Source organism: Lissotriton helveticus, chromosome 7 (assembly GCF_964261635.1).
Source record: "Lissotriton helveticus chromosome 7, aLisHel1.1, whole genome shotgun sequence".
Lineage (NCBI taxonomy): Eukaryota > Metazoa > Chordata > Amphibia > Caudata > Salamandridae > Lissotriton > Lissotriton helveticus.
The window spans coordinates 746518788-746540458 of record NC_136068.1 but is presented as its reverse complement, the minus strand read 5'-3'; the positions used below and the strand labels follow the sequence as shown (position 1 = coordinate 746540458).

Here is a 21671-nt window from a genome sequence, read left to right as displayed (position 1 = left end):
CAGTAAGGATATTGTGCTGCATTACTAATTACTTATAAGGTCCCAAAGGCGAGACCTATTGGCTATGCCAATGCTTGTTTCCAGTAGTATCACACACCTCAAGGACCAGGAGATGATACTCACCAGCACCCAAGAGGATATTAAAAGGATAAAACCACTAACACACTACAACAGGGAGTGCAACTGTAATCTGTAGCGTTCTAGTGTTTCTCGGGTCTCGGCCGAGACCCGGAAACACCACCACACAATGTATCACCTTCTGGCCAGGCGTGGCCAGAAGGCTTTAAATAAACGGACGGTCGTCGCTCGTGGCTTCCGGTCCAACCATCCAGCTAACTGTGTGCGTGTGTCATTCTGTTGTCCGATTATCCCCAGGCCCACTTACCGGTTTGCTCAAGGTGTCCCCAGCTCCCCTACACTGGCGACGAGGGTGGTGCGAGGCTGCGTGGTGGCCTGAACCCGGACTGCGGAGCGGGGATATCGCTGACGGACCCGGCGTGGTCCTGTCGCCGCGTGGTGCCTGCCGTTTTCTCTTCGGCGGAGCGGTGGCTGGCGGCGTGGTGTCCGGTAAGCAGCGTGAGCTGAGCTGCGTGGGGACCGGAGTGCACTGGGAGGCCGCAGGAGAGAGCAGAGTGATCCCGGCTGCCGCTGCACGAGGTGTGCGCATGCGCGGTGCCGCTGAGGCCGCGCTCTGGGAGGAAGCACGTGGGGAGGCCCCGGCTGTGACAAGAGGCAGTGCAGTGTTCGGGTGGCAGCGATGTGGAGCGCCGCGGAGGGTGTATGGCGCTGTGTGACGGCGTGAAGTGCCAAGCAGACCCTGCATATATAAAGAAAAAATAAATAAATAAATAAATAAGACTGAAATCAACAAGCACTGGCTAGTGCAAATCGAAACTGCACAAGATACACAAATAAAAGGGGCAGTGTATTCACGCAAGCGGTGGTTAAAGGAGTAAAGGGGTCAGAAAATTGAGTGGAGGCAAACAGGGAGGAACATTGGTCATTTGGACTGTGGTGGAGCATAACACCCAGCAGGGCACAACATGCCTGACCAACCCGGTGCAGCCGATGCGGGTGGAGCACAGCAAGCAGTTGCCCCTGCACAGGGAGTGGGGCCAGCAGGTCAGCAGGTGGTAGGGGCTGTGGTCCAGCAATCACCCCATGCCCAAATAAACCCCATTCCTCCATTCAGTGAGTTAATAGACCCCGGCACAGCAGCGATACGCTGGGGGGTGTGGCTAAGTCGCCTGAACAACTACTTCACAGCGACGAGGGAAAAGGACAATGAGGTTAAGAGATCTCTGTTGTTACATTTTGGTGGAGATGAACTGTACAAGCTATTTTTACACTTGCCTAATACGGGAGCAGCTACAGACTATGATGGTGCCGTCCAAGCACTAAATGTGCACTTTGATCCGCAGTTGAACCCCCATTTTGAAAGATTCAAATTCAGACAGTCAAGGCAAAGGGAAGGGGAATCTATGGATGCGTTCTATGCACGGCTGAGGGAGCTCATAAGCACATGCCCGGATGACGATCAGGATAAGGAGGTAACGGCGCAGCTCATACAGGGGTGCAGAAACAAACACCTAAGAACATTGATATTAAGGCAGCCACGCATAACACTGGACGAAATACTACTGCTAGCCCGGTCACACGAGCTATCGGACGTGCGAGCCGCAGCGATGGAGTCAGCCATCAATCCGTCAACCAGCTCGGAGGTAACAGTCAAGACCGAGAGGGTCGATGCAGTACGGATGTCTAACCGAGGGAGCAGAGGAAGATGGCCGACCAGGACACAGAGGCGATCACAATGTGGCTCCTGTGGATATGAAGAGCACAATCGAGACAGCTGCCCAGCACGTGGCAAAACGTGTGACAAGTGTGGAGGAAGTAACCACTTTGCTAGTGTGTGCAGAGGAGGGGCAAGAGGATCATCTCGAGGACGAAGACCGGAAGGAAAGAAATCAACAACTAAGGCAGTTCGGCAGCTGGCAGTAGAGGACACGAGAGACGATCACTCGATAAGAGGGAACAGAACACCAGCTCGTCACCCGACACGTCTGGATGACTCATCAACAGAAGATGAGGAGGAATGTTACTACGTCTCCTTTGTGAATGAGCTCAAACGGCGTCGTCGGCCCCAACCAAAGTGCCAGATCAAGATTGATGGGTCGGCGGTAACAGGAGTTATAGACACCGGAGCAACGATAAATGTAATGGGCATCCAACATTACAATGCATTGAGACCAAAACCCCAGCTAGTACCGTCAAAAGCACGAATCCTCACCTATGGAAGCACGATGCCACTACCAGTAAAAGGGAAGATGACAGTGCAAGTCAGAGCAGAGGATCAGGAACTAACGACGACATTTCATGTGATTGACAGGGAAGCAGACCTGTTAGTCGGCAGTCACACGGCAGAAGACCTCAAGTTAATTGTCTTTGCGAACGCAGTCAAAGAACTACATACGGAAGAAATCCTCCAGTTATTCCCGTCACTGTTCCAAGGATTAGGGACCATCAAGAGGCCCCCAGTCAAACTGCATATTGACAAGGCGATCCAACCAATTGCTTTACGGCACAGAAGGATACCGTTTCATCTTCGGGCGGCAGTGGAGAAAGAGTTAGCCAAGCTAGAGGAACAAGGAGTAATTGAAAAAGTGTCGGGACCAACGCCATGGGTGTCACCGATGGTGATTGCCGAGAAACCGAAACAACCAGGGCAGATTCGGATATGTATAGACATGAGGATGCCGAACAAAGCAATTAAAAGAGAGAGACATCTTACCCCTACAGTAGATGACATATTGACTGACTTGAATGGAGCGCAATGGTTCTCCAAATTAGATCTCAATGCGGGGTATCATCAGTTGAAGTTGGCGGAAGAAAGCCGATACATCACAACGTTTTCCACACATCTGGGCCTGAGAAGGTATAAGAGGCTCAATTTTGGAATCACGTCAGCCGCTGAAATATTTCAGAACACTATCAGAGAAATTCTATCAGGACTCAGCGGAGTACTAAATGTCAGCGATGACATACTCATCCATGCCAAGACCAGCGAGGAACATCATCGAAGATTAAAGGCGACACTGAGAAGACTGGCGGAGTTTGGCGTCACGCTGCATAAAGAGAAATGTCAGTTTTTCAAGCAGTCGATAGAATTCTTTGGGTACGTGTTCGGAACGGAAGGAGTGAGAGTTGATCCCCGGAAGTCGACTGCCATTAAAAATGCTCCAGCACCGACAACTGCGTCAGAAGTGAGAAGCTTCATGGGGATGGCGCAATACTGCGCCAGGTTTATACCACAACTTGCTACTATAGCTGAACCACTGCGAAACCTGACGAAAAAAGAGAACCCGTGGAAGTGGTCACAGACGGAAGAGGATGCGTTCAACAAGATCAAGGCAGCGCTGCAGGACAGCACGACGATGGCATACTTTGACACCGCACGTCAAACGGAAATACTGGTGGATGCCAGCCCAGTAGGACTAGGGGCGTTATTGACACAAGAAGCAGAACCTGGAGTATGGGTGCCCTTGGCGTTTGCAAGCAAAGCCCTCACAGCTACAGAGGCTAGATACTCACAGATCGAGAGAGAAGCGTTAGCTGTGAAGTGGGCGTGTAATCACTTTCACTTGTACATCACGGGACAGCCATTCAGAATGATCACCGATCATCAGCCCCTAGTACCGCTGTTCAAAGGTACGGCTCCACATCCCCCGCCAAGAATCGAGAGATGGGCAATTCAGGTTCAACACTATCAAATGGATTTGATTTATAGACCCGGAGCCAAGAATCCGGCAGACTTTTTGTCAAGACATCCCCAGATCGAAAGTATTGAGAAAGTGGATCAGGAAACAAAGACAGAGGACTATGTAGACATGGTAGCCCAGCTGTCGTGCCCCCAAGCCCTAGCACCTGAAGAAATTGTGGGTCAGTATGCCGAAGATGCGGTCATCATGAGAGTCCAGGCCGCTATGGACACTGGGTCGTGGGAAAATTTCCTGAGGAACGTGAGTAACTGGGACGAAACGGATCGGAATCGGCTGTCCCAATTCTGGAAGATACACCATGAGCTAAGCAGAGCGAGTAATGGTCTAATACTGAGAGGAATGAGAGTAGTGATTCCCCGCACTCTTCAAGATAGAGCGACAAGATTAGCTCATGAAGGACATCAAGGTACGAAACGGATGAAGGCTAGAATGCGCGAGAAGGTGTGGTTTCCTTACATGGAAGACAAAGTGGATGACCTGGTAAAGAACTGTCGTGCCTGTCAACTAACCAGTCTTCAAGAAGTGCCGGCGCCCATCGTAACGGAGGAACCGCCCCCAGCACCCTGGACTTGGGTCAGTCTAGATTTTGGGAGCTTCCCGGATGGGAGAGTGACAGTAGTATTGGTTGACAGTTACACTAAATACCCAGTGGTAGAAGTTGCTCAATCCACAAGTTTCATGAACATACAACCGATACTTAGTAAGGTATTTGCGATGTTTGGTATCCCGCAGGTACTGAAAACAGATAATGGACCCCCATTTCAAGGACATGAGTTCAGAGAATTTCTGCAAGGTCTAGGGATAACACATAGGAGAATCACACCCCAATGGCCTCAAGCCAACGGGGAGGCAGAGCGTTTCATGAGGACTGTGAATAAGACTCTGAGAATTGCGCTTGTAGAGGGGACTGATCCCGAAGCAGCATTGCAACTATTCCTGAGGGAATACCGGAGCACCCCACATGGTACCACCCAGAGATCCCCGTGGGCACTAATGTTTGTAGGGCACAGACATGATTTGTTGCCAACAGCGGAGAACTGGAAGCAAGCGCCATACTCGCCAGAGTTGACTCACAATAGGAGGAGGATTACGAACGAGAAGGCAAGCAACAAGAGGAGGGCGCGGGATAGAACCTTGGCGCCAGGTGATGAAGTGCTAGTGAGAACGCGTCGCCCCGGAGGAAAGTTTAGGACTCCATATGAAGTGGAGCCATGGACAGTCAAAGCTACGAAAGGTACAGCCGTGACTGCACAGAAAAATGGTGAAGAAATCACCAGGAATGTGTCTTGGTTTAAACGAATTCCCTCCAGTGACAGTAATGAAGGAAATGATGACCCTGCGACTGAGTCGAACAACCAATCAGACGACGGCCAGAAATCTTGTGATGGGGAGGATAATACCACCAGTCCACCATCCCCAGATACGAGAGCGCCCAGTCCTAAGGTCACCCGCGGACGAAGCTACCACCATCTCAGACCAAACCCCAGACCGAATCGGATGCTGGCGGACTTTGTGTGTTGACTCTGCACTGCTGAAGAAAAGAACATTCAGTTGAAATCTGACTTGGTCAGGGATGTAGCGTTCTAGTGTTTCTCGGGTCTCGGCCGAGACCCGGAAACACCACCACACAATGTATCACCTTCTGGCCAGGCGTGGCCAGAAGGCTTTAAATAAACGGACGGTCGTCGCTCGTGGCTTCCGGTCCAACCATCCAGCTAACTGTGTGCGTGTGTCATTCTGTTGTCCGATTATCCCCAGGCCCACTTACCGGTTTGCTCAAGGTGTCCCCAGCTCCCCTACATAATCCATAATCCTAGAATACTGGAGTCACCCACCTATTTCAGTTTCGCTGCGTTTGTGTGTGTAATCCTTTTGTGTCTCTAACGTCCAACCTAAATCAGTTCAAGACAATAAAACTACACCCAGGTTTCTCACATTCAGTGTTTACGGGCTACTGATTTTTGGGGCGGATGCAGCGTAAACTGCCGATTTTGGAGCTGGGAAATCAGGTTCGAGTTTCGGCGTCGACACAACAATATGTAATTCTAAACAGATCACGTGATCTCCCAGTGCTGAAAAACATAGCGTGTCACGTGACACTGTGCGATATAATTGGTTCGCTATAGAAAAAATATTCAAGTGTTTTCGTGTAGTACGTGCATTTTGCCCAAAAAGAGCAGGGAGGTGGGAGCTTTAGATGGGCGTGACTGCACTTCGTTCGCCGTTTCATCAATACAATTATTTTGCAACTGTATTTTACGAGAGGGTTGTTATACTTGTAAGCTTATGGCCTATTCTTTTGAAAAAGCATAATATGTTCAACCGGCCATTCAAAATATTAAACAATACTTTCTGTTACCTGCCACACTAAAGGTTATCCAATCACGGGAATTTCTGATTTGTTTTTACTGAAATCGCTTTTGTTTGCCTTTTCAATTGGTTTTAGCTGTGACTTGACCAAATATTTTTCTGAAATGGCCACCGGGCGCTTATAGACCCATTAAAGCAGGAATGTAAACGAAAGCCCGCCTCTGAAGGGCGGGTTTTGCCTTGATTTTAAACGTCGAGTGGGCGGAACAAAAGAATGTTATGTGGTAACTAGACCCCAAGGCTGTTAGAGACCGCTGAAATAAAGCGACCATCTTAAAAGGCCGTGGTTCCCATTTATGCTTTTTAAGGGGACCTAGAAAATACCATTAAAAAATGGAATACATTTTGATAGTAAAGGTAGGTATGTGAATCGTGAAAAAAGTCGAGATAATTTTAATTCTGAACGTGATTGAAGCCGTACAACACACAGTTTACAAAATTATGAACGACATGAGATATTGTCAAAAGTGTTTGTTTAATTAAGATTAAATATCAATCAACGTGGAGTTCTTCATATCTGTATGCGAGAGCACGATGAATTTCGTCACTTCAAGATGGCCGTCTCGGTGAAAGACGCTGGACAGAGCTTTCTCCGCCCAGTCCGCGTATGTCCCTGACGAGAAAATTCTTCATCATTTGGGCGTGCTTCCCTTCCGTCCAGTTTTCCACGGAGATCACATGACCCGTGCGTGGGCGGGGTTTGTGTGTTCAAACAGCCTGCAGGGACCAACCCTCCCACCAGAAGCCGTAAACAAAGGAGACGATTCAGATTGCTGCGGAGAGAGACCCCGAAAACGTCCGACTGCCCTTATCTCCGCGCTGACCGATAATATCCCTTGAATATGACCCTGGAGTCAGGGTCCTTGCTTCTGCTTAGAAAGGAAACGTCAAGGGGTTGCAGCTGCCCTTTGCGAGGTTCCGCACCATCACCCCCTTTGCCGCCCCCCTCCTGCACTTTTGCCCTCCCAATCTGCCCCCGTTCCCTTTCCTGCCAGGTCCCACCAGCCCTGTCAGGCTCTCTGCACCATTGTCCAGATCACTCACCTCCTGCACTGCCCCCTTCAGCGCCCTCCTCTACTGCCCGTCCAGACCTCCTCTTGGGGAGCTCCCTCTTGCACTGCCGTCCTACCCTCCACCCCCTCTGAAGGTGCAAGCGATGGAGGAATGACAGGTCCAGATTAATGACCAGGACTAGTCTGCTAAAAAGGTAAGCGCTCAGGTCTTTAATTTTTCTGTTACCAAGGTGGTCTCCATTGCTAATTAATGTAATCTAAAGCGCTTCAGCTTCTCGCCAAGCGTAGTAGGCGCTATGAAATGCGATACTGTGTTGACAAAGGATTTTCTCTCGTTGTCAAAACTGTGATCTTACTTAGAGCACGGTGGAATGCTTGCAGCCAGCCCGCAACCGTTCACCAAGAAATTTGAAGAGTCTAATTTTGCAGGTTTATGGTCATTTATGCCAATGCAGTGAGAATAGAAGTTAACTTGTATAGCGCAGATCTTACGTGCATTTCTATTGACGAGTATTAATCGTTTTGAACGTACATGTCAGTTGTACACTTCTAACCTGCGCTCCTTGTGCCGTATGAAATCTACCCCCTGAACTGTTTTATCAGTGGGGAACGTAGGTGTGTTTTACAAATCGAAAGATGGAGGAAAACTGTTATAAATACTTTTAAATCTTTAAAGAGCTGCGTATCCCACCACCTTCATTTAGTATATGAATTTAATGATCTTGCCCGTTTCAGTTTTTCAAAACCCATATCTGTGGCATTACCGTGGAAGGTTACTCTTTCGTTTGTGACCAGTACTAGCGTAAATGAGCACTTAAGTCATTGAAACAAGAGCCTCCAAGAAGAGTTTTTCAAACCTTGAATTGAAGGAGGGAAGGTCGCAACAGTCCACAGGTCTTTTGTACGCTCTTTGTACTTTTGAGCTATTTGAGTTTATTTACCCATTGAAATCTCTCAAAGGTACATCCCACTTTTGCCTTGTTTACCATTTTTTTTATCCAAAAGAGGAGTTTGAGGTTTAAAATAAAAACTCACTAAAGGAAACATCGACATCGTTTTCCCAGCAAAAGTACGTTGTTAGTCTATAGCTGAATGCAAATTAGCAGTCCGCCATAAAAAGGCCTACCAGAAGAGATGCGTAGAGGCAGAGATTTCTATTTCTATATAATTACACATTTAGTCTATCTAATGCTCACCAGTTGCTCAATTCAATAACAATCTTTTGTTTTTGTCGCTTTTTTTTAAAGTAATATTTAGTATGCCCAACTCTTCTCTTACTGCTGTTTTTTCTTTTTCATGGATATTTCTGATTGTTTCTTATTCTTAAAGGCCTCCTCATAGTAGTAAGCGCTAGTCAAAATTAATTTCTGAAGTGAGTTTGCCTTTTCTTATGTATAACCTCATCACTGGATACTAAGTGTTTCACTTTTTTTTGGTATTTTGCTGCTAAAAAGTTACTTTATCAAAGTCCAGTTTGCAGTGGAGGAGGCTGCTGGGAGAGTCCTGTGTGCAGTCATCATTGTCAATCAATCAAAGCATTTATATAGCGCACTACTCACCCAGAGGGTCTCAAGGCGCTGGGGGAGGGGGGGTCCGCTACTGCTCGAACAGCCAGGTCTTGATTTGCTTCCTGAAGGCGAGGTGGTCCTGGGTCAGGCGGAGGTGGGTCGGGAGGGAGTTCCATGTCTTGGCGGCGAGGTAGGAGAAGGACCGTCCCCCTGTGGTGGCTCTTCGGATGCGGGGGGCGGCGGCGAGGGCGTGGTCGGTCGATCGAAGCTGGCGTTTGGGAGCGTAGAAGTTGAGGCGGCTGTTGAGGTATCCTGGGCCTTGGTTGTGTAGGGCTTTGTGTGCGTGGGTGAGGAGTCGGAAGGTGATTCTCTTGTTGACCGGGAGCCAGTGCAGGTCTCTCAGGTGTCAGGAGATGTGGCTGCGACGGGGGATGTCCAGGATGAGACGTGCTGAGGCGTTCTGGATCCGCTGGAGTTTCTTCTGGAGCTTGGCGGTGGTTCCGGCGTAGAGGGAGTTGCCGTAGTCCAGACGTCTGGTGACGAGGGCCTGGGTGACCGTCTTCCTGATCTCGGTGGGGATCCACCGGAAGATCTTACGTAGCATGCGCAGGATGTTGAAGCACGACGAGGAGACGGCGTTGACTTGTCTGGTCATGGAGAGGGAGGAGTCCAGGATGAAGCCTAGGTTGCGTGCGTGGTCCGTTGGTTTGGGTGCGCTGCCTAGGGCGGGGGGCCACCAGGAGTCGTCCCAGGCGGAGGGTGAGGATCCCAGGATGAGGACTTCCGTCTTGTCCGAGTTCAGTTTCAGGCGGCTGTTCTTAATCCATTCGGATACCTCTTTCATCCCTTCGTGAAGGTTGGCTCTGGCGGTGGCAGGGTCGTTGGTGAGGGAGAGAATCAGCCGGGTGTCGTCGGCGTAGGAGATGATGTTGAGGTTGTGCTGGCGTGCGATGTCTGCGAGGGGGCTCATGTAGACGTTGAAGAGGGTTGGACTGAGCGAGGAGCCTTGAGGAACGCCGCAGATGACTTCAGTGGCTTCAGATCTGAATGGGGGAGGCGGACTCTGTGTCCTTCCGGCGAGGAAGGAGATGATCCACTCCAGTGCCTTCTCCTGGATTCCGACGTTGCTGAGTCGCTGCACTAGTGTACGGTGGCAGACAGTGTCGAAGGCCGCGGAGAGGTCTAGGAGGATGAGGGCTGCTGTTTCTCCGTTGTCTAGCAGTGCTCGGATGTCATCGGTGGCTGCGATCAGGGCGGTCTCGGTGCTGTGGTTGGCCCGGAAGCTGGACTGCGAGAGGTCGAGGGATCCGTTCGTCTCGAGGAAGGCGGCCAGCTGCTTGTTGACGGTCTTCTCGACGACTTTAGCAGGGAACGGGAGCAGCGAGATGGGGCGGTAGTTCTTGAGGTCGGTGGGGTCAGCTGATGGTTTCTTTAGTAGAGCGCTGAGTTCGGCGTGCTTCCAGCTCTCCGGGAAGGTGGCGGTGTCGAAGGAGGTGTTGATGATGTCCCGCAGGTGGGGTGCGATGACAGCGTCGGCCTTGTTGAAGATGTGGTGAGGGCAGGGGTCGGTAGGAGATCCGGAGTGGATGGAGTTCATCGTGCGGATGGTGTCTTCGGTGCTGATCGGGGTCCAGGCGCGGAGGGTGGTGGTGGGGGGCGGTGGTTCAGTCGTGGCGTGCGTCGGTTGAGTGCTGAAGCTGTTGTGTATGTCCGCGATCTTGTTGTGGAAGTAGGAGGCGAGGGAGTTGCAGAGGTTTTGCGAAGGGGTGATGTCGTTGTTTCCGGCGTTGTGGTTGGAGAGCTCTTTAACAATGTTGAAGAGTTCCTTGCTGTTGTGTGCGTTGTTGTCCAGTCGTTCTTTGAATGCGGTTTTCTTGGTGGCGTGGATGAGTTGGTGGTGTTTTCGGGTGGCGAGCTTGAGGGCAGTCATGTTGTCCGGTGTTGGGTCTCTGCGCCATGTTCTCTCGAGGGCCCGGCAGTTCTTCTTGGAGCTTTTGAGTTCGTCGGTGAACCATGGGGCTTTCTTGCTACCGGGTCTGTTAGGCGGGGTCTTGAGAGGGGCGAGGTCATCTGCGCAGTTGTTTAATCCCATTCGCGAGGTTGGTGGCCGCCTGGCTTGGGTTAGTTGCGCTTGTGGGTGGGTTCTTGCTCAGGGAAGTCGCAAGCTGGTCGGCTGTGATCTTGTTCCAGCTTCTGCGTGCATCCTGTTGCTGGTGGTGGTGGATTGTAGCTCATTGTGCGGTTGTTTTTCGAGCTTTGCATTGGCTGTCGCTGCTGTAACGCGAAGTACAGGACTCACGCTGCTGTAGTGCAAAAATTCAGGGTCACCAGAGCTTTCATTTGACTGCAGCAGTTTCTGCACAAACAGTCCCATTCAAGGCTACGAAGAACCCAAAGCTTTGGTGTTTCTTCCTTTCTTTACAGTAGGCTCTCGACTGATACCAGCCGAAGTTCCAGGATATGTGGAGGCACTTCTTGGGGATCAAGACCTCACTCCAGTAGGGCTCTGCAAGGTCCAGAGCAGCTGGGCAGTTTCAGAAAGACCTCTGAAACTTCATCTGTCCCTGTAGCTCAGAAAAGGAAATCAGTTATCTGATCCTCGGTCACTATGATAATACGGGGATCAAGCAGCAGGGCAGTCCCCAGGTACAAAGCTGGCCTCAACTGTGGGAAAGTGCCCCTTTTTGACATTGTCACCCCCACTATTTATTTGGTATCTAATGCAATTTTGGCAACAGCACTGGGTTCCTGTTATCCAGTTACCCAGAGCCAGATCTTTTTCTAAAACTATACAATTGTTCCCCCAATTGGTAATGTCTTTAGCACCCCTGTAAGTCCCTAGTAAATAGTACTCCTGGTACCTAAGGCATGGAGGATGTGTGTACATATCGGCATGAGCAGATACGCCCCTATGATGTTTAAGTTGATTCTTAGATATTCTACGTGAACAGGGGAAGCCGTTTTGAGTACATATGCAGGGCACTGGTATTTGGGAGTTCCCCAGATATTCGTTGGCTTCACTGAAACTAGAGATGTTGTGTATCAAACATCTTGTAATAATAAACCCGCACTGACCGGTAATGGATTTACGAATACATGCACCCAGAGAGTACCTTTAGAGGTGCCCCCTGAAAACCCACTGACAACTAGTAGTGCTCAACATATCAAGGCATGAGACTTTAAAGGCCTCCGCTGCCTTTAGTATGTGTCCCAAGGCTTCCCCCCCCCAGAGAGGGATAATCCTACCCCGACCCAGGCCCATTTGGCACAATGACAAGTGGGAAAATGAACTAGTCTGGTGGTGTGTTCGTCTCTTGGGCTAGTTCCACCCCTAAGGTGGGCTACCTGATGTGAACGCGACTTTTAGAATTCCACTATCTTAGTTTTGGCGGAATTAGGCTATGCACACTTTCCATGACTAAAACAGGATAGAGGTAGCTATGCTTGCACATCCGTCAATTTTGTTGGACAGTGGTATCTATAACCAATTTCATAAACTGGACAACCTATAGGTTTTTTTTTTTTCTATGGTGGTGGTCGTGTGGTGATAACACCCGACCACCTTGTATGCACTTCTCCGTTCTGCAAAACAGTTTGGACTACCCCACAAGCAATGACACAGCATCCCACTCAAAAACTGTTGTTTTTCAGTCCTTGGTAAGAATGTCCAGTTTAGTCATAGAGAAGTTCTTCCTTTTTAATTCATAGACAGGTTCTGTATGTTATGTTTCAACAGAATGCAGCAGACACATGTCTTATCCACCCAGACCTTTTCAAGCCGATATGTATCCGATCCGTATTGAGCAACCCGAAATTCACTGACGAGTTCACTACCCACTGCGTATGCATTGGGTAAACCATGTTCTCTAAGAAAAAAAACCCCAGTCCATTATCAAACCAAGGTGGGTGTCCAAGGGAGCAGACGTCCCTCCGTGATTTGGAAGTAGTCACACCGTCTCAATTAAACTGTAGTTTTTTTTTTAAAACTTGTTTTTATTAAATAAGCAGGTAGGGTGAAGAAGCATACATTTGCATCACAATTTAAGATATATAGTACAGACACAGTCAAGCGTAACTAAGGTCCAAGTTACAAAGCTGCAAGAAACATATTGGATTAGACACAGACAATGCATTATCACAGAGGATCATAATGGCAATGATCAGTCCGAGGCAATTTCGTCTTCATTCAGTCTAGGGGGCTTGCAAATGTCACCCTTGAACCTATTCCAAGCACCCCATATTTCTCCCCATTTCCCAGGACACCCACGGTGGATAAACACCGCCTTCTCCGCCACCATTGCATCATCCATGTCTCTGCACCAGTTCCTGAGTGTGGGTAGCATGTCTGAGCCCCACAGCCTGGCTATATTACGTTTCGCCACCATCATACCTAACATAGCCCAATCCTGTTGGCGATGTGTTAAGTCATTGGCTTCCCATACATTCAGCAAAAGGGAAATAGACAGTCTGAGAAATGGTGCGCATCACGGCTGCCCAGTACACTGCTATCCTACCACAATCCCATAAAGTATGATAGAATGTCCCCTCCTCCCCGCACCCACCCAAGCAATACACATGTGACGCCTTCCCTATCTTGTGTAAAATCGTTCTGGTGTAGTATGTGCGGTGTAATATTTTAAGCTGGATTAACTTGAGCCTGTAGGGAATAGCCGTCTCTCGGGGGGAGGAGAGGGCCTCTTGCCACTCAGTCATCGAATGTGCCTACATCTCGAGACCAGTTCAATCTCAGTTTGGACATCATATCCGGAATATTGTTAACCAGCTTGCGGTATGTAAGGGATGTAGCCTTTTCCGGCATGTGTTCTGTCAACAGCCTATCTTCAAGAGGGGTGGATTCCTGTAATGTGGTACCCAGTGGGATGGCTGTCTGCAACGCATGTCGAATTTGGATGTATCTTAACCGCTCTTTCCACGCCATGTCGTATTGCGGTTGCAGGAAAGAGAAATCCACCACCTTGCCCTTCTTCCAAAGGTCTCCTACCACCGAAATACCTATGTTGTCCCAATGCTGGAACTCTTTACTGTTGCGGAGAGATCCTAATCTGCACTAGTCCCAAAGCGGTGTCATTTGGGTAATAGTACCAGAGCATTGAAGGCGCCTGTGAGCTTTATACCACAGATGTACCGAGTGATGCGTAGGGCCTATCAAGTCTGACGGAGCGCGGCGACTGTAGAGATTACTCATCAGTCCTCTAACCCCCAGGCACTGTCTATCTGCCAGGTATGTTGGTTCAGTCTGTGGGGCATGCAACCAGTAATTAATTTGTTTAAGGTGGGCCGCCCAGTAGTACAATTCAATATTTGGGAGTGCTATGCCTCCGTCATACCAGTCTTTCATCAACTTGCCTTGAGCGATACGCGCTGGCTTTCCATCCCATAATAGGCAGGAGACTGCCGGCGTTATTGGTTTGAAATAAGTTGCCTGGACCACAAAGGGCGTATTTTCTAGGAGGTACAGGAAGCGTGGGAGAGACATCATTTTATATAGGGCCGCTTTACCCAGGAGCGTGAGGGGGAGAGTCCGCCAAACTTTCACATCCCGTTTGAAACGGTCCAATGGCGGCTGCAGATTCAAAGTGTAGAAGTCGTCCGGGCTGGACGTGACATATACACCCAAGTATTTGAATGCCGTCGTAACAGGGCGCAAGAGACAGCTCGCGGGGAGCACAGGCGGGAGGCCAGCAAGAACAAAGAGGACAGACTTGGACCAATTAATCCTGTAATCCGACACCCTTCCAAATTTTTCGCATACGTTTAGCAGTTCTAGAATGGATTTTTTGGGGGAAGTGAGGTACAGGAGTATGTCATCCGCATAGAGAGATAGGCGGTCCTCCCATACGGTAGACCACCGGAGTCCCTTAATAGAGGGTTCCCACCTAATCCAGATCGCTAAGGGCTCTAAAATCAGTGCAAATAATAAGGGGGACAAAGGACATCCCTGCCTCGTTCCGCGGACAATCTCGTGAGATGTATCCATTGGCAGCCACGTGAGCCAGGGGCCTGGTATAGAGCAATTGGACCCAGGCGCAGAATTTAGGGCCGAAGCCTATACGTTAAAGCACTGCGAACAAATTGGCCATTCTACTGTATCGAACGCCATAGTGGCGTCTAGGGAGAGGAGGACCGCATGCTCCTGTATATACTCTCGGCGGGCCATGACCGCGTGTAGGCGGCGAAGGTTGAGTGCTGTACTACGATGTGGCGTAAAGCCAGATTGATCTGGATGCACCAAGGTGGCAAGGTGGGGGGACAAGCGCAACGCCAGCAATTTAGCAAGTATCTTCGGTTCTGCATTAAATAGAGAAATCGGGCGATATGAGGTGCAATTCTCTGCAGGTCTGCCCGGTTTATGGATTGCAACAATCGTGGCAAGGCGTTGATCTCTAGGCAGTTCCCCAGCTTCAAGACGATCATGAAACATTTTCAGAAGGAAGGGGGCTGTTGCTTGTGCCGTTTTCTTATACAGTTATATCGGAAGTCCATTAGGACCCAATGCCTTGCCAGATGCGAGCAAATAGGTCGCCTCTTGGATCTCATCAGCGGTGATGTCCGCCTCTAGCAGGAGCACCGCGTCTGGGGAAAGGCGAGGAATCGTCAGGTCCTTAATGTACTCGTATGCTTCCTCTATCGTATCTCACTTGTGGAGCATACATTTTCTCAGTGATCAGCCAGGAGGTCAACTATAGCTGCAGGATTCGAGGCCGTAGTACCTGTGGGGGACGATAACTGTGCAATGACCCTGCTCGCTCTTTCTTTTTTGCCAAGCTAACATCTTCCCTGCCTTGTCCCCCATCTCGTAAACTCTGTCGAGTCGATTGGAGAGTGCTTTTCGCCATTTCCCTCTGGTAAGTTACATATTCAGTTTGTTTAAGGCGAACCTCATGGGCGGCCCCAGGGGAGGGGTGCATCTCCTGCTCCGATATAGCGGCGGCTAGGTCAGCCTCAAGGCCGTCCAACTCCGTCCACTGTGCTCGTTTGTGGCCTGTAATTGAGGCAATCGCTTGCTCACGCAGGACTACCTTATAGGCCTCCCAAAGAGTGCTAGGGAGGTCACAGAGCCTGTATTTTCTTGAAAAAAGTGCTTGGTGGTTCTGGCAAGGTTCGCCATAAGGGGGGCAACCTGTAAGTAACCGGCATGAACAGGAAACATGCGCCGCCTGTGCGCTTGGTGGTGTGTATATTTTAATAGCAGTGGGGAGTGATCAGAAATACCCCTGGGGCGGATTTCTATCTCTTCTATGCCCTGTAGGCCATCCGCAGTCATTAGAATGTAATCAATCCGGGTGAGACAACTATGGACAGCAGAGTAAAAAGTGTATTGCCTGTTGCCGGGGTGCTTATACCTCCAGCAATCTGTGAGCCCCATGGCGTCCAAAAACCCAGTCAGTCGCCTCCCTCTGTGTCCCATTGGTTTGGGTGGGTGTCTGTCTATCTCCTCTGCGATTATATCCTTAAAATCACCCCCTATCACCAACGTCGCGGCCGGTAAAGTAAGTAGAAATGTTGAGAGTGCAGAATGTGCAGTGGCGTGTAAGGCAGGTGGGATATATACAGAAACAAAATTAAACAAGTGACTGTCCCATTGGCATGTAATTCCGCGAAGCGGCCCTGATCATCTATACGTGTCAGTTGCAGCACAAAAGGGAAGTTTTTCCTGACAAGTATCCCTGTGCCTCTGGAGCCAGAGGAGAATTCCGCGTGCGCCATCATAGTGTATCCCCACCTATTCATAGCCTTAGTGGTCGAGCCTACTAGGTGTGTTTCTTGCAAAAAGACTACGGCAGGACAACATCGTTTCAAGTATTGCAATACTAGGCCCCGTTTCACTTTGTCTCCCAATCCCCGGACGTTCCACGTCATCACGGTGAAATCGGACTGACGGGGCAAGTGCGCTCGGGAAGCCTCAGGTTCATCTGTGATATGCGTAGCCATCTATGGTGTAGTGTTTCATCGTGCAACTAAAAATAGACTTGACCTGCGTTGCTCCTGCACTAAAACAGTGTGACACCCCATCAGTCGTACAAACCGCAAAAACAACAAACGTAAACAACCCACTTAACCCCCACCCTGGGTCCCACCCATCCTCCCTGCCTCCCTGCTAGACGAACCTCCAACTGCCCGCCAACCCAACTCAGCAGAGCGCTTTTCCCCTCCCATAACTAAAATACTTGCTTGTCGGGGGGAGAGCTCACCAAGGCTCCAGCCCTTCAGAGCCCCTTATGCCTGTCCCAGTCCAGAACCAAGGAACTGAAAAAATGCATATGGCGACGGGATAAAAATAGGCAACAAGAGACAATATTGCTATGACAGTACTTATTCCTCTTCTCGTAGTGGGTCAAGGTTCGTTTCCAAGTGTTCGCGACTAAAAGACCCGAGGCATCTTCTCCATCACGTGGACGATGAAGTCTGGGTCTACGATCTGAACGATTCACAGTGCGCCACCCCTCAAGCCAGTCATTCACCGCCTAAGGCGTGTCAAAGAACCATGTCTGATCATTCGCCACCACTCTTAATTTTGCGGGGAAGAGCATGGAGTATGATATCTCCTGTGCCCGGAGTAATATTTTCACTTCAAAAAAACTTCGTCGCCGTCGAGATACAGCTGCAGTATAATCTGGGAAGAAGGATACAGTTGAAATCAATATACGGATGGAAGGGCAGACCCTCGCCGCCTGTAAAATTGCATCTGTCCCTGAAGTTGAACAGTCTGACGAGCACCGGTCGCGGGGCCGCACCCTGTTTAGGTCTGCCACCAGGCACCCTGTGGGCGCGCTCCACCGAAAAGAAGTGGGAGAGTCCCTTGGGCTGTAGCTTGGCTTTGATCAAGTCTTCTACATACAGGTCCATTGCCTGGGTACCCTCTGACTCCGGAATACCAATAATTCTGACGTTGTTACGTCTTGCGCGTCCTTCCTGTTCGTCAAGCTTCTCCGCCAGTAACTTGTTCTCCTTTTCCAACTGGGCGAAGGAAGTCTGCAATTCAGAAGTGTCCGCAACCAAAGATTTAGTTACTATCTCCACTTCTTTTACCCTGTCCGCCATCTTGTGTAGGTCAGCGCGCAGTAAAGAGACGTCAGTCGAAATAGTGCCCACCGTGGTCTGCACATTCGCAAGCGCCTTCATAATGTCCTCGAGAGTCACCTTTTTAGGCCCGTCGTTATCCGATGTTTCACCTTGAGGGTGCACCGGAGAGGAGCCCTTGTTGTACGCAAACTTGTCCAGTTTCGCCTGCGTAGAGTGGTGTTTCGGCCCTCTGCCCGCCATGGTGATGTGGTTTAGTAAGCACACTGTATATGAAATCCAGACAGAACTCACGCCTAGCAATCCAACAGATGCGTTGAGGAGACTTTGTCCCAGTGGTAGGGCAGGTTTCGCAGCGGACAGGAGAGGGGGGGGGGGGGAGCAGAGTTCGTGGTGGCCAGGAGCGAGCACAGCAGCTAGTTCCTCAAAGCTTGTGATGCGAGAAGGGTCCACGCATACTCCGGTGAGGTGTAATGTGAGTAACTCAGCAGCCTGTGATGCCAACTTCACACCGGGATGTATCCCCCGAAATCCCAGAGTCCCATCCGCCCCAAACTGGGCACCTCACTATGCCTCACCAGCGCTAGTATCACCACAGGGCGTGGGGAGTTACTCCATAGGGCTATGGTGCAGTGTAGAGGAACGTGGGCGGTAAAGGCACTTCACAAGCGGCGAACGTCAGGCCTGCAATGGCGGGGGCACAGGGCCACAAGCACACTGCCGCTGTGTCAATTAGTAATGTGTAGCGTTCCTTCTCACAGTCCGCAGCAGGAGCGGGCCCTCTAATTGGGACAAACGGGCATCCAAGTTGTAGGGCACCAGACACCACACACAGCAACAAAAGGACTCACGGAGCCGAGGCAACCCAAGCGAGGAGTGTTCAGTTTGCCAGATGCGGCAGGGAAGGGGCGAGGGCAGCGCCGTCTCACCCCCAGATGATCGCGGCAGCCGGTTACAGACTGCGGTCTCGTCCGCCTAAACCGGGGTCCGCCACGCCAGTCCCCGGTCTGACGCTGCTTGTAGGCCGCACTCAGAGACGCCAGGTCCGGCAGGAGACAGCGCCGGATTTTCACCGGAATTTCACCGGAAGATGCCGCACAGGTTCCGACGTGGGGGACAGCCTTCGGGGTAGTTCCAAAGCACGGATAAATGGACGGATTAATGAAAAGGGCGAAATCCGCCTCGGAGCTCAAAGGCTAAGTGGCCATTTTGCTCGGCCGGTAGCCACGCCCCGTCTAAAGTGTAGTTTTAAGTTGCAGGACCATGATAAGCCTGCTTACAGAGATCGCCGGTTCCTGTACGCTTCAAACAAGAAACCACCATCGTCAGTAAGCAGGCTTATCATGGTCCTGCAACTTAAAACTACTGTTTAAGACGTGTGGCTCTACTACCGTCACAGAGACCCACTTCCAGAGTGGTCCAGCAGTCCTGATTTTGCCCCCTCAACCATTGATGACCGTTAAACGCAAGGCCGTAGGACAGCCGGAGGCCAGCCAATCCTTACAGTCTGCTCCCCAACCCAGGTACGGACAAATCGACTGGAAACCAATCGCAAATGACTGTATGCAACATATGCCCTTTCTCCCATCGGGAAGCATTGCTGCGTAAAGACACATTTAAGTGAGCTATTTACTTACCTGTAAAAATTCATATATAAAAAGGGTTCTTTATCAATATTTATATAAAATAAATCTTATTTTGCTAAATTGGTCTCTGATGTATTCCTGTGTGTAGCTCATATAGTGCCTCTGCAAGTACAAGTTGAGAAGTGTGGCTCACCGGTTAGAGGAGGCAGACCCGGATGCAGAGGTCAGACCCGGGACCAGGGTTCAATTCCCGATACGGCAGGGTCTTGAGCTCAAAAATGTCCACGGACTCGATAATTCTCGCCTCTGCGCCTACTCGAATCATGGGTTCACACTCTGCAACTCTGGGCAATAGCTTGCTTAATCTCCAACGTCCACACCGCGATGGGATGCCTTGCTTTCACCTTGGGGATGCCCAGTAGGGGTATCTCGCAGGGAAAAGCCAGGACGGGTTCCCAAAGCAAGCGCCTTGAGACCTTACGGTGAAGGGCGCTATATAAGAACGTATGATTTGATTTACGATTTTACAACAAATGCTTGGCACTACCCTCTGATAAACCTAAACTTCTTGCCTCCGCTACCACTAAAGATGGCATTTAGTATTCTCATTTTTGCCAGAGTACACCAATAAGGGTTGCCTGTACTCTTTATACAGTGTTCCTCTTTTTTGTCCACTATATAAAGAGCCTGCTTCCTACATCAAGTGGCCGGGCTGTTGTAAGAAAGTGGAGTTGTTGGTTGACTAGGTTGTGATTCCTAGTCCGGCAGCAACCACAATCCTTATCAGGGTAAGGCACAAGCAAAACCCCAAACTTACTTGCCCTCACCCACTGGTAGCTTGGCACAAAAGTCCGTGACAGCATTTCCCGGCCTCCAGGAGATAAATATACAGAATTGATTGATATTGATATATAACAGTGTGTGCTTCATGTTTTATGTTGTGATGTCTAGTATTGTTTTGTATGTCCCTCCATGGGCAGCACGGTACCCACTTAATATAGAAATTGCGGTGCACTAAGAAGAAAAATATATCACTTCTCTTACAACCATCACTAATACGATGTGGTCCAATAATTGTCGTAATACTGTAATTTAATGTTTTTCTATCCTTCCAGATTAATTTAAGCAACCATACCTACCAGGATACAGTATTGAATGCATGTTATTTGTGTGCGTGTTTCCTGCTAGATTGATATAGCAGACCACATTGTTTTATTTTAAGAGTGGTGTAGGGATCAGTTTCATTGGTCCTGATGAGAAGCCAAGGGGATGGCTTCGAAACATGTAGACTAGGGAGTTGGTAGCCCATTACAGCACATTACCTCTACTCCCCGTTTTTAATGATACCAGCTAAAAGGAGTATTAAATATTAGTTTTCCACATAGGCAGGAAGTTTTTAATTAACCTCACTACTTTCACATCTGACCCTTCCACTCTCACATTCAATCCAGCGCTTTGGCAACGAGAAGTTGTATATATCTTGCAAACATGAAATGTCTGATGTTGAGCTTATTGCAAGTGTCGCGGAGGGGGAAAGGGAACCCTTTAGCAGTCATGAGTATGACTGCTCGGGAGAGCTTTTAAATAGCCTTGGGCAAATCAGTTCTAGTACAGTAGATAAAGGAGTATTGATGCCTGTATTAGCTAATGTAAGAGAGCTTCTAATATCATCAACCTCCTCTCATGGAATATAGCCGGGTTGCAGAAAAAAATGGTTATCCCAGAATGGAACGATTTTATTGATTCATTTAATATTTGTATGTTCCAAGAGACGTGGAGTATGGCTCCACTCCATAAAAATGGGTACGCTACCTATTTTATTCCTGCAACCACGATAGGAAGAGGCCGACCATCGGGTGGCCTGCATATATGGATGAGTGTGGCATTGAATTGTACTATCACTGTCCGCAACTTGCCCTCCAATGATTTATTACACCTATCCCTAAAGGGCCCGACTGGGGGAATTACACTGGAACTGTTTTGTGTATATGCTAGAGGCCCCCAGGGTGGGCAATCGTCACCGACTATAACCTTACTTGATGAAACCCTAACATGTATTCCCCTAAGGTCCAAAGTGATAGTAGGAGGCGATTTTAACTGCACCTATGAACCTTTAGATGATGAGGAGATTGTGGGACTCGGTGTAGATGACTGGAGACAGCCTATTCCCCCGGTTAATTTAAAGCCTATTAATAAGTGGTCGGCTAGAGCAATACAGATGAATGCTCTAATGTTGGAACACAACTTACGGGCTCTCAATGGGAGGACTGTCTCAGATCCTGATGGGGCAATGACATATAATAGATTAGGATGTCAGTCACGCATAGATTATATATTAATGGACATCCGATCATGGGACAGTTTAGTAGATAT

At 49.4% G+C, this 21671-nt stretch overlaps 1 protein-coding gene across 1 annotated transcript in view; it reads left to right on the top strand.

The window, feature by feature from the left end:
• The first annotated feature begins 6818 nt into the window (after positions 1-6818).
• CCNI2 (cyclin I family member 2) overlaps positions 6819-21671 on the top strand; it is a 37838-nt gene continuing 22985 nt past the window's right edge. The window contains exon 1 of the mRNA XM_078653094.1: positions 6819-7356. The gene's annotated coding sequence lies outside the window, so the exon portion shown is untranslated. The remainder of the gene's footprint in view (positions 7357-21671) is intronic.